This window comes from Anopheles arabiensis, chromosome 2 (assembly GCF_016920715.1).
Source record: "Anopheles arabiensis isolate DONGOLA chromosome 2, AaraD3, whole genome shotgun sequence".
Classification (NCBI taxonomy): domain Eukaryota; kingdom Metazoa; phylum Arthropoda; class Insecta; order Diptera; family Culicidae; genus Anopheles; species Anopheles arabiensis.
This window is the reverse complement of record NC_053517.1, coordinates 12,946,307-12,959,714: the sequence shown is the minus strand read 5'-3', so window position 1 is coordinate 12,959,714 and position 13,408 is coordinate 12,946,307. Positions and strand designations below refer to the sequence as shown.

At 46.0% G+C, this 13,408-nt stretch overlaps 1 protein-coding gene across 6 annotated transcripts in view; it reads left to right on the top strand.

Annotated features, from left to right (window-relative positions):
• The first annotated feature begins 3,898 nt into the window (after positions 1 to 3,898).
• LOC120895808 (soluble guanylate cyclase 88E) overlaps positions 3,899 to 13,408 on the top strand; it is a 26,033-nt gene continuing 16,523 nt past the window's right edge. For 4 of the 6 annotated variants that reach the window (XR_005738378.1, XM_040299463.1, XM_040299465.1 and 1 more), the window contains exons 1-2: positions 3,899 to 4,048; positions 6,105 to 6,386. The gene's annotated coding sequence lies outside the window, so the exon portion shown is untranslated. The remainder of the gene's footprint in view (positions 4,049 to 6,104; positions 6,387 to 13,408) is intronic. The other 2 variants (XM_040299462.1, XM_040299464.1) reach the window with 2 other exon arrangements.

The following is a 13,408-nucleotide window of genomic DNA, read 5'->3' as shown; positions in this document are numbered from 1 at the left end:
CTTGTGAGCTCACTTCAAACGCAGTCGAATAAAAACCGCAATAATGCCAACGTACCTTTACCAACCAGCGCTCATCAATTTCAATGGTCCATGGTCCATTTTCTAATGTAACGAGAGAGTGTACGAAAAAAAAACAACAAATCCCATCCATAATACGCACCAGCAAAGGCCACCCACTTGTGTCATTATTTTTCATTCGCTGCAACATTAAATTTTGCGACCGTAAAACGAAAAACTTTTCCAGTCTCCAGTCGTAGCTGCTGCGCTGTACCATATCTAACGATGGTGAATTCCCGCGCAATGATTCACATCTTGGTGCAAGCTGGAGCAATGCTAGAAAGTGGCAAGTGGCAGAAAAGCTGAACAAAAAATAGCGAAAGTCAATATACAGAACGAAATGAAGGGAAGGGGGAGGGAACGAAAGCTTCAAAAACGGTTTGGCAACGTTTTGCAACTCCCATTTGGGGAGCAGGAAGCGAGAAGAAAGAGCAAGCGAAAGAAAGACAGCGAGCGAAACGGAGAGAGAGAGAGAGAGAGCGGGAGATCGAAAAATGTAGAGAAAGTAAAGGAGAGTGTTTATGTCTGCCGGTGACTTTTCTCAAGAGCACCTGTACAGTTGTTATCGCGGGAAAAAGGACGAAAAGGACGTCATTGAGGCTGAACGGAAAGAGGGCCATAAAATCGAGAGACGAAGAATGGAATAAATTTTCCCAAAATTATTTAAAAAAAATCACAGTTTTATAATATTTTATAAAAAAGGATATTCCTTAAGACTTTTCAATGGCTTCTTTACAAAAATAACATTAGGACCAACTTCCTTACCAAGAACCACGCACAATTTAGCCCGCTTGCTGTGTTGGACACGAGTGCATGCTGCCACCATTGCAAAACGCATGTGCGAACCTCCAATCCACCCGTCGTTGGCAGAGGAAAGAGGGTGCCTCCCTCACTCGAGAACGCTCCTCTTCTGTTTGTCCCTGCTATGCACGGACCTATCCTCGGTTTGAGGCCAATTATCTCCTCGTTGGTGTATCTGCTCCCCTCGGTATGCTACAACACGGCTGCCCTCACCACCCGCACCATCCAGCGTCCTTATTCAAACGACAATTGGACCAATACATTGGTACCCTGCGTTCGCATGTTGATGATCATTGCCGTTTATCAGTGGCGTGTTTGGAACCGTCATTGGATTTCACCCCCGGGTTAGATTGGACGTCCCTTTAGGTCCGGCAAATGGTGGTGGGGGGGGGGAACAATCCTTCCCAGTGTTGACGCTACTATCCCTCTCAGCAGACGCGTGGACGCTTTGCCGCTTCGTAGCAAGCCCGTTCAAGCGGGCGCCCGGCCTGCTTCGATGCTACTCAGGAGGCTCGACTCGGTACCGAGTGGCGAACTAATTTAGAGCCGCCTCGCTGCCATGTGGTGCTGTATGTGTATGTGTAGATGTGTGTGTAGTTGTGTTTTGATATCCGATTGAGTCAGTGTGCCGGCGGGACATGAAAAACGTGTTTGTTGTGTTGATTAGCTTCGTCAACAGGCGCACCGTCGATGGAGCTGGAGAACCGAACCATACGGAATGGATTTTAGAACAATCTATTTGTACAAGCTGTGATGTGATCTCCGGAAATTCATCATCCATGTTTTGCAGTGGCAAATGGTGCAAGAGCACGTGTTCCAAAGCTTTCCCCCGGCAAAGGGATTTGTAGTCGAAGATTGAAAATTCAATTAACACACGTGTGGCCGGTGATAGTGAACGGTTGCGCAAAATGCATAAGCATTCAAAAGCATGCCTACCGAATATGGCGCTGGCGGGTGATGTTTGTATGTCCACCAAGTGTTTTGAGAGTGTGTGTGTGCAGACACTCCACTACTCGGAAGCCTTGCATACAAATGGGAGAAGCCTTGGAAGTGGAATTTCGCCAAAAACCATACATTTCGCCATTCCTCTTGAACGCACAATGGAAGGAATTTTGGGTGAGCAAGCGTGGCAAATGTGAATAGAAAAGCGTGGCATCCAGAAAAAAATGCCACAATGGGCACGATGCTCGACGCGGACTCGGTGGATATCGTTGTGTCGTGTCGTTTGTGTACATATTCCCTGCCTCCCCATTACTATAAATATAACAAGAAGAAGAAAAAACGCGACCAAAAAGTTAAAAAGGAACGAAATTAGCTTCTTTACAGGCAGTATGAATACGAAAACTCGTGTGAAGGTCGGGGTCGTGATAGCGATTTTCAGCGAGCACAAACACCAGGCGTATATGCGGGTTGTGCGGTTTAGTGTCAAGCGTACAGGCACATGGGGAGAAAATGTGTTTTCCCATTTTCTCTACCTCCCCCGGCCCCCTCGTGAGTATTGGTGAAATGCGGTACGCTGTAACGATGATCGCTTATCATCACGTTTAACATCGGGGCTGATAAACAGTGTGATTTGTAACATTTACCTCCACGTTGTATTGGCTGAAGGTAGAAACGTTGTGCCAATTGTGAGTTATTTAAAGGTTTTTGTAGGATTTTTCATGATTTAAAAATGCAATTTATTTACCAATAGTGCCGATTAGTGAGCTAAGTAAATTGACCATTCCAGTGCGCTTTGTCGTAACAGTGTCACATAAACTAGGCGAACATGCCACTACTGAAGTTTGTGCTCAATAATTCGCTGTCCACAGGCAACGCATGCAGTCCGGTGCGTGGCTAAATTGGTGTGATAAATTTAGCTACAACACAGAATGTGTCATGGGCGGTTTGCTGGCGAAGAGGCAACGGAACGGGGGTGAATACTTCGCTTTCCTAAGCGCCAGTGCGTATTGGTGAGGAATGCTATAGTGAGTGGTATAGTTTTAGAGCGCTTATTCTCAATAGTTTTTTTTCTACTTCTTCTTCTTTTTTAAGTTTTAATATAATCGTTTCTTGTAAATGTGAATTATTTCGACTAGTTTGTTCGCAATATCATGGGATAATTTCATAATTTTCCCTTTTTTTAGCTTTGAATTAATGCACTTGTACAGCAGTAAGCAGTTAGTTCATATTTTCCTTCTTCAAGCTTTAATGAACTGTGCTATTTGCGCAAGAGAACCATACAAAGCTAATAACTAAAAATAACATATAAATATGTTTCTGATCTGACAATCTTTTTAAGCGCAAAAGATTATTCTACAAAAGACTTAGTTTTTAATTATATCTTCTTCCTACTGCATTATAGCTTAAATCATCCTGTAACACTATTTCATTAAATTCTTTTATAAAATCTGCTGTTCTGGTAATTTTATATGGCGAAAATTATGCGTCAAAATTGGTGGTATTAATGTTGTAAATTAATCCATATTTTACTTTTCAAATCTAGAACAAATTGTATTACTATCCAAAACATTTTTCAACCATTCGCTTATTGTTATGTCACTCACTGTAACCCAGTACGCCCAGAGGACCACTAGAGGTGGAAGGTGAAACGCAACTGGTCGCCCGAGTATCATCATCATCTGTTCGGCACTCACACAAAGTCTCAAACTACCACCCCTCCCCTCCCCCCTCTCCTCCCCTTTCCCTGCCTTACTTGCCCTCCCACAACCACCCTGTTATCACCCGGGCGCAAGGAGCTGTGTGCGCGACTCAACTGAAACACCCCCGCTCGATGCGGATGGAGACGCATCATCACATGGTCGTCCCCTGCCCTTCCCCCTGCCTTGAATGTGTCGCCCGCAGCATAAAGTGGGCAAAGGAAAAAGCGAAACGCGCCAAGACAAATGGATACAATTTCAACGTTGCGCGTTGCGCATCTCAAAACATCGGAACAGCATCGGGTTTTTCGAGAGAGCGAGAGAAAGAAAGAGAGAGAAAGAGGGAGAGCTAGCTCACGACTTTCCCGAGGTTTGGGGCTGCATTCGATGATCCTGCGTTCGGCCAGTTCAGTCGTCGAACGGCAGGCGGTGTGAACGCTCAAAAACTCTCCTCCGCGAGCCAAACAGAATCCGCCGAGGAACGAACCATACGCAGTCGTTGGCGGCGTTCCCGTGATTGCTCGCGTTCTCCACCGCGGAGTGTGTTCCCGGTAGGTTTCCCCCCCGGTTTTTGTTTACACACGAATCCGGCGCGAATTGAAAGTTTGTATGTGTGTGTGTTGTGTTTGTGTGCACGCGTGTGGGAAAATTGTTTCTTCAAAAATATAAACCCCCTAACCCTATGGACGTGAGATGCCTTCGCTTTCGGGTTGCGTTAGGTTAGGTCCGGCAGTGGCAATGGCAAAGCGTGAATGTTTACTCAACCTCGGCCAGGCGGTGACAACAATTGCCCAGCTTGTGTGTGTGTTTGTGTGTGTGACGAGTGAAATGATGTGTTGAAAGGACCCGTGACGTGAAGAGAAAATCCCACCTAAACGCCCCACCGCTGCTAATGAAAACACAAGCGCGCGCGCGGGACAGGGACATTTAGGGGCCCGAAGCGTTGATGAAACTGTTTACCTAAGCGCACTAATCATCTCCCGCGACGGCAAGCGATGATGTGCCCGGCGAAGCCGGTGAAGTTTTGTGCTGATTGGTTATTAAATAATTTCTTCGCTAATCATGACCTCCGACCGGCACCACAAAACCCCCGAACCATTCGGTCGATTAGCTCGCTTTCCTATCGCATTCGTACGCATTTCAATCGGAACACGGCTTTGACAACGGTTTGACAGCCGTGGCTTACTTGGATGGCAGTAGATTATTTCCGCAAGATTTGAGATCTCAGCAAATGTCAGCAGCCAAACGATGAAGCGTTCTGGGACGAAGATGCTTTCTCCCCGCCTTTGGGAGTACCGTGTCCGTCTATCAATCTTCGTTAGCATTCATTAGTCAGTAGGGGACGGTAAGGGCTCCCCCCCCCCCACTGGGACGGTTCTGGGTGGGCGTTTAATTTATCATCGGGAATTTATGATTACGCGTTCAGCGCCGGCCTTTTTATTGGGGCGTGCGTTTTATGCGTTGTTTTGCTTTCCTAGGGTGCTTGGCAATCGCAGACGGCGTGGTATTTCTGTTCTCGATACAGACCTTCCTCAATCCGGGATTCTGAGGCCACTCAAGCGTCTGCACACTTGACTTGATCTGGGGAAAAGGGGAGCCGGATGGAGAGCTATTTTTGAAACCACCACCACAGTTTAATTGAACGTTAATGAACAAAGCTTTGGGAGCGAAAACATTCCCTCCCAGCTCCCGTGCTGGCGTGTTGTATTAACCGTAACCACTTCAAACGCGGCAAGGGATCCGGGAGAATTGCTCCCCATTATAATTTGCAACTTAATTTGACTACCGCTCCCGACCTTCTGCATCCAGCACATCCCGCTCCTGGGAGAGCAGAAAGGATATTGTCCTTTTAAGGCAAATTTCGCCTCAAACACTCCCTGCTTAAAACTTTCCCACCCATCTCGGGGCTTAAGAAGCTGCTGCAACATTCGCCTTGGGCTTAAGTTTGGGGCTTCTGCTTGGCGCTGTGAGTGTATTCCCCACTCCACTTCCTTCTTAATACTCATCTAAGTGCTCCCATCTTCTTACGGGAGGGCGATGTCGTTTTACCACCACACTTATCCATCCAGGCTTATCAGCCCGTATCCATCCCCGAGATTGCGAGTCGTTCTCCCAACGGGGATCACACGCTGGAACCTTCGCACGCGGGGAATTTCACTTTATTTCCAACTGTCAATTTAACATCCCGCATGTATGTGTGTGCATGCTGTGCGATGGAGCGATGCGCAACGCGTCTTCGATACGTGAGCCAATTTTTTGGCGCCTCCTCTTTCCGTGTCGCTTTCCGACGTTGGAAAAGCTTCCCTCTTCGCGTAAGTGAAAAAGGTCGAAAGAAGTCGCGCATGGTGGTGGCTACCCTCCAGGGACGCACAGGAGACATCGCACACAAAATCGGATGAAATTACACCGTCCTTAGTCCTGTGTCTTGGCATACCAAAAGCGTGTTGCAGGGAAACAGTCTCCAAGGACACCAAATGATAAAAAAACGCAACTAAACGAACAATTTGTACTTACGTACCAGAGGCAAGATTAGCTGTGTGTGTCAGTAAATGTGATCCTCCAATAATGCAGGGGGATTTTTGTATCGGTTTTGGTATGTGTTTTTAGCGTCCCTCGTCCTTGCGTGTGACGATCCCTCCCCTTCACGGGTGCATCCGCAAGTGCATTGTAATCGCATTGTAATGCTACCTACCCCACACCCAGTAATGTGCAGTGATTGTGGGGTTTGGTGACGTGCTTCGATGACGGTGAACGATAACGGTGTGCCAAAGAGCGATGTGTAAAGCGATCCCGTCGCACAAGTGAGATTGATAACGGCATCATTCATTCCGGAGGGCCGTCCGGAGGGCGAAGACGTACCTAGCCTGCAGCGTCACCACTGACGTAAAGGTACGTAAATTGATACGCACAGGTCGTGTGAGAGAAAGCGAGAGAGAGAGAGAGACAAAGAGCACCGAGTGCTTCTGCTGCGACGTTTGCCATTACTCATAATTTGATCCTTGCCTCGAGACGCACCGATACGCTCCGCGAGGGTATTTCCACTGACCTAGGACGAGCTAGGACGAGCTAGGTAGGATGATATATTCTGCAGCTGACACCTACTTCTGCTGCTCGTCAGCTCGATCAATCACCATCGGGGTGAGAGGGCTGCCGTGTGGCAGCTTGAAGCAAGACGTCACAAGGATGAACATTCTCGGGACACCAGTAACCCTGGCTCGAGAGTAATTGTATCATCTTGCTCTGCTCGATACGACCAATCAGGAATGGCGGGGGGAAAAAATGGAAGCAAAAAATCGAAAACAAAGGGCAACCATCTCTTGAATTGAAAGAATTCAAACGATTTCATCACGAAATGCTTTTTTCGTCCGTCTCTGCAGTTTAAGACGGTTTATGTGCGTTTATTGGAGCCTCGTTCTCTTGTCTTGTGTTTGGGTCCACAAATGGACTCCATTGAAGCAAAAATTGAAGCAAAGAAAGTGCTGCACCATTTGCGCAACGAAGTATTTGCTTTGCTAGAAGATTTAATTTTTTCATTTCGTTTTGTTTTTTTGGTTAAAAATTCTCAGAACGACCAAACAAGTGAAAACAAATTCACTAAGCTCCCGTTTTAAGACCCGGGCAGCCTTAGCTGCCACGCAGTCCCATGTTTGTGGGACGATTCTGGGAACGGTTTCGGGCAACGCTTGTTGATTCATGTGCCGTCTTCGGGTTTTTTTGTGTGTTTCATCTTAACATGATGTCTTTTTTTGGAGTAAGCTAATTTCTTCTGCGAATTATCAAAAAGAAATTCTCAACAAAATCAAAGGGCTAAGCATAAGCGAATGAATAAAATTAAAAATAATAATATCAACACGCTGAACAACACGTTCTTTGTAGTTGTAATCGAGAGGGAAATATCAAAAACGGGCAAATATTTTCCCAATCCTTGTTGGAACAGGGCCGAAAGCCGATACGATGGTAGCCAATGTTTGCAGGCACTCCGTCAACCCGTCGTCCTTCAAATGGCGCGTGTTGCTTTAGGAAAGGAAGGTATCTGTTTGTACAGTCCCTTCTTCAGTTGAATTGGTTCAAGCGGGTGCATCATAGTTTTTTTTGTGAAAGGTTTTGGTACACAATTCACAAATTTTCTTCAACATCGAAACGATTCCATCTTGGAAAATTCTTGGATTGAGTGAGAAGTTTGCTGTAAAACGTGTAAAGCTAATTATAAATTTCTCAGCATCGTAATATCTCCCACACAGAGGATGGGATTCCGTTTCATTGAACTATTTCTTCACACAAATATGTTACTTTTTGCTGGACATGGCACGAGTCCTTAACATCTTTTACACCAAATCTCCTTCCACAATCATAATCCATCAATAGGGATCTATATACATGCACGCAGTCTGAGCTATGGTGCCGTCAGGTGGTAAATCTCCTTACCCCCCCCAGATCAGTCACTACACCTTTTATCCCCGCTCAATTCCAGTGATCGAAACCCATTTTTACCACCTTTACCTCCCGCGTGGCCGTTCCAAAAAATCCTTTCAAGTGAAAAGTGCTTTCATCCTTTTGCTGCCACCTTCGTGGCATTTAGGAGAGGGGGATGGGGACGGGCTGTTTCAGAGGCGATGATGGGATTTTTGTACATATTACCATGTTCTTTTTTAAATATTCAACATCGGTGCGCATTGTTGCTGGAAGAAGTAGGGGCAGATTGGGGCGACGCAGAACGATATGACGGGCTCCAATCAACCGTACAGAGCATCTCGGTGTGGCGTTAACCCTCCTCAATATCAACCCTCTCTCCCCTTCGATGGGTTGGTGGCCAACGGTAACGCAAGATTACTTATATCCCACGCGACCGAGAGAAGAAAAAAACAGCCTGTCATTTGTTACAAGTCCTTATGCTTGTCTGTATGTGTGTGTCAGGATATGTATCAGTAGCTTCTTCTTCTCCAAGAGAGCGAGAAAGAGTGAACGAAACATACGGTTTTGTACTGTGGCTTTTCGGCTAAAATTCAGCCTTAAAATATGACGGCAAGGTGCCGAGATATACCGCATCACGTGTAATCCGCAGACTTGAACGCATTTAAGCGGCCCGGGCTTTGGCCAGTTTGTGCGATGTTGTGTTGTGTTTTTTGGGCTGGTGGTGGTGGTGGTGGTGTTAAAAAATGAACCAGTTTGTTATTCGATACAGTGACAGTGATAAAGGCAGCCAGTTTGTCACGGCCACGAGCGCCGTCTAGGTCGTGTGGGCCACCACGTGAAGGAAGATATATGATGCTGTAGAAGGCAAGCGAAAAACAACCAAGCAAATGACGTTAAGATTTATAATAAAGCTTTCACTTCCCCGCAGAGATAAAACCGATCCGACATCAAACATTGTTTATTAAATGGCCCCAGCACAATCAGCCATCCCAAAACGACCTCCGGAACTGGAACTGCGGCGATTTAAAGCGATCGTTAAACGGAGATGCATCGGCGTAAACGTTACAATTTCATTTTCATCGCGTTTTGCAAATTGGAACGAGATAAATCATTTGTTAGAATTATTTATGAGCTTCTGGTTTACTGGTTCACGCGACCCGTGATTGACTGCACGATGACATTGATGGTTATTATGATGGTGATGATGATTGGCAACTGGCGAATCGCAATGAATCGATACGGAAGGAGCGAACTTTTTCCACTGGCAGTGGGAAAAACTTTCGCGCTGTATTCCTTTCCATATTGCACACAAACACACACACACACAACCGACCACTGGCACACTTTAATAGGCCACAATTTATGAGTTTCTGTGGTTTAAATGACCACCCCATGCGGTGTCGTTGGCACGTATCGCACCGGGAACGCACGGGTAACGCATCACTCTTTGGGGTTGAAATTTATTATCCCAAAAGCATCCGGCAAGGGAGGACGAGTGGGGGAAATTGCCACTGACAGGGATACAGAAGGGAAGTGTGCTTTTTATTGAAAATCGATCGACATGTTTGACACTCACACTCCTTCGGGTGTGCGGGTAGGGGTTAATTGTGAGACATGTAAGACTTCTGTCGCTGTTCGGAGGCTGTGCAACGGTTATGACGCACTTTCGCTCGAGACTGGCTGAAGGAGGATGAGGCATTGTAACGGAGAAGAAGGGATGAAACGGTTCAATCGATGTTCGCATTTGTGATGGTGATTTGTAATTACAATGGCAGCACCATGCAGAATCCAATTAGAGAAAGGCGTGTTGTTTGTTGTTTTTATGTTCTTTCTTTGGCGTTGATGACTTCTTCAACGGAGATGGTCTGTAATACGGGGCGTGTTTAGTTGTTGATTAAACTGTAAATGAAAGAGCTTAGCATAGCTGTTGTATTGCTTTGTAAAAAGCATTGCTTTTGTCTCTTTTTCGTTTGTTTTTACAGCCAATTACATTTATACCTTAAAAAACCCCTAACGTATCATGCCAGAGAGCTCTCTTCTTTGCTTTAGTTGTAACACACTCTATTTATACTATACTCTTTGCAATATTTATAACACTTTAAAGCACAGCGCTGCCGTATCTACACATAAACAGATCAGATTCATTCACACGTTACACATGTCTACATCGGTAAACGAATCTCCTGCTTTGCGCCACCATTCAAAACAGCTCTCAACTCCAACACCCTAACGCCATCCGATAAAAACAGCGACCACAAAAAAACCATAATAAACTCCTCTTTATCAACCCGACTGCAGCATTTCATCCATTGGCGAATCTACCGCGCTAGAATGGCGGCATCACGCGCGCAAAATATGCGCAAAAAAAACACGCACACGCGAGTAGGAGTCTCATCTCCCTTCAGTCAGATTATGGCTGCCACGCTCGATGGGGTAAAAGGGAGACCATTTACTACCCTTTAACGTAGCCCCATAGTACGTTTGTGTGTTTTTCTTCTTTCTTTCTTTTTCCGTGCAAGGCTGCAAACCTAATCGGCAGCCATTTTTTGTTGGCCCGGGCAACACAATTTAATACACGGTTGATATTTCTATCGCCACGCCACGTCCATCTAGGGATATATGGGCCAAAAAACAGGGCAAGGAAATGGATGATTCTTGCCTTATTCCACGTTAGCGTTTATTTTTTGCCACATGAAGAACCACGAATACGACCGTGATGAATCCCCAAAACCCCGGACGAAAAATCTCAACCTTTCCCCAGTGTGAGACGGGGAAAACCGACGCCGGAAAATAGACGCGCGGCATGAGATGTTTTTTTTCGGATGGCAAGATGAGTCGTTTGGGTCGCTCCTGTTTCCTGTTGCAGGCCTGTCTTGTTAAGAGCCTGCCTTATCCCCGTGGCTGCCATTAATCCCCGTGGCCCCGTGGAAAGTGTATATCTATGTTGGGCACAACCTCTACTCCTCCCGGATGAGGCTTAAATGTAAGTTTGTTGTTCGAGCCTTAATTTAAAAATAATAGACAAACCAGTTTTGTTTCCTCTTCAGCTAAGCCTCGCCGGCCCGGTTGCAGTGTTGTTTAACATTGTGGATTGTGGGTAACTTCGAAATGTTAAACATGGATTAGAAATAATGAGCCGATGCGTATCGTAAAACCCTTCCGTTAAAACCACATTTAGAAGTGTTGTTGCCCCTTTTTTCTTTATTTCTCCCGCAAAGTTAGCAAAGATCTCGCTGAAGCAACAAACCCGACACCGAAGAGTGTTTTTATTGGATAATAATCACACGCTGAGTCAGCGGCACGCTCCATCGGCGACGGCACAGCGCCCGTATTGGAGTTGATTAATTCAATTAATTAAATAAAATTCCACTTCCGCGATGTTATCGTCGTGCTAATGGATAAGATAAGGCCTAGCCGCACTACGGTAGCGGCTTCGGGGGCCTTGGCACAGAGCATAACGCAATTTCGGTTGTTCGTCGTCTGTTTCATTTGCCAAAAGCCCCGGAAGGCGGAACGGAAAGTATCGCACCAAAGCAGTGCTGATGCTGACTCAGGTAAATTTGAAACGGCCAGTTGTTCCCATGCGTTTGTGTGTTGGGTAGAGCAAGGTAGAAAAATATTATTTATGTTACTTCGACAAGCTTTCCGCCCACCCCGATGAATTAGTATGCCATTCACGCACGCTTCTAAATAGGCCAGCCGGATCCGTATCCTCCTTGCCCGGGGGTGCGCTACTTCGGGAAGGAAATCAAAAGTTAGGCGCCATGATAAGCCCTGGCTCGTACGTGATTTGGCGTAGGTAAAGCAAGTGAAGGCAAAGTGCGTACGCTCAAATCTGCACCGGCACGTGGCGTTTCACTCGCCAAATTGAATGGTTTGCCGTTCAAAACGTTTAACTCAAAAACGTTTCAGCCGTAGACCTCCGGCCTTATCACTCACTCGCAAATCCCCGTAGACTCACTCGCAAATCACTGTGCAGTGTGGGCAGCTGCTTACACTGGTAAGTATGAGTAAGTTTAATACATTTTGCTGGAAAAGCCCAAATAAACCCAACAGCGATAAGTTCCGTGCACAGCAAATGGTACCCAAAAAACCAACGCTTCATTGGTTTGATGCTAATGATTGTTCAGGTTTGGCACAAGATGCTTCTGCGTATCCATCCTCCCCGAAACAGTGTGTGGCCCCCCCGGTTCGGCTTGCAAAGGGACGGAACTTATGCGACCCATTCGGTTTATTTATTTTCCGTGCCGTCTACTAACCGGCCAACTGTTAACCGCTGGTGGGCGGTTTTGTTAGCTTTGCGCTGGAAAAGGTGAGGCTGGAAATGGGCTTCGGGTTTGGGGTACTGTCCTTCCCGAAAAAAAACGACAACAAATAAAACAATCATATGTTGGTGGTCCGTGCTTGTCTGCCGTGCCGGATACACATCGGCTTCCCCTCCCCCGAAACCGTTCCGTTGAATTTCAAAGAAATACGGTACGGTTGTGGCTTTTTTTCGATCTTGTGTTTCGGGAAAGTTTTTGGTGGTGATAGCGAGTCGCTTGTTCGATTGTGTTACTGGTTCCGCTTCCGGAGGCTTGGTTGTAGCGCAGAAGAAATTCGCCTTCAGTCGCGTTGTGACCGATCGCGTCGAAGGGCTGAGAAATAAGGGAAGCAGCAACACAAAATGGTACACCTTTCCCAGGAATCCTTAATAATGTTATTTCATTCATAATCTATGGGCGGTGTTTTCCAGCTAAAATATAAACTGTACGGTGCAGTGAGAAAAAAAACCTTTCTTCTTAGGATTTTTGTTTTTCAGTTGAGATTGAGATCTTTTTCTGGGTTTACAATATCCGAGCAGCAGGAAAAGAAAAAACGTGAACACACAATCATCATTTTCCGGAGAAAATTGAAGGCAAAATGCGTTGAAAACACTTGAATAGAATTGATTTGTTTACTGTGAAAAGACGCACAAACTGAAAACGAATTGGTTGTGTGCTTTTGGTGTTTCAAACAACAAACCACAACCAGCAAACAATGGTCATGCGGGCTAGTGTGCCATTTGGTAAATTAAAAGTGCAAAGTTTATGTGTATTTGCAATCAAAGCACTATTCCGGCAGGGCATGACACAGGGAATGTAGAGTTGATCGAATTGAAAAGCTCCCGCCAAGCAAACAAGCGTGTAAGCGGCTTAGGTAACGTGTTGCCCGAACGGAATACCATTCCAATGGTACGCGTTGGTAAGCCGGTTTTATGAAATTAATCAAAACTGAAAGCTAAATTGAAGTGCACTCTTAAATTCCATCCGAGCTGAAAACGTAATGTCGAAACTCGACTTTAAGCTCTTGCGAGCTTTTTGAGAGCGCGAGAAGACGTAAAACTCGGATCGAAAATTAATCTCGCTCGCCGCACTGCCACACAGCCACTCGGCAAGAGTCCATTTCGAACTCTGTTTACAGCCTCCACGGGGCCTTCCGTTGATCCCATTTGTAAACAAACTGGCCCTCTGCACGGT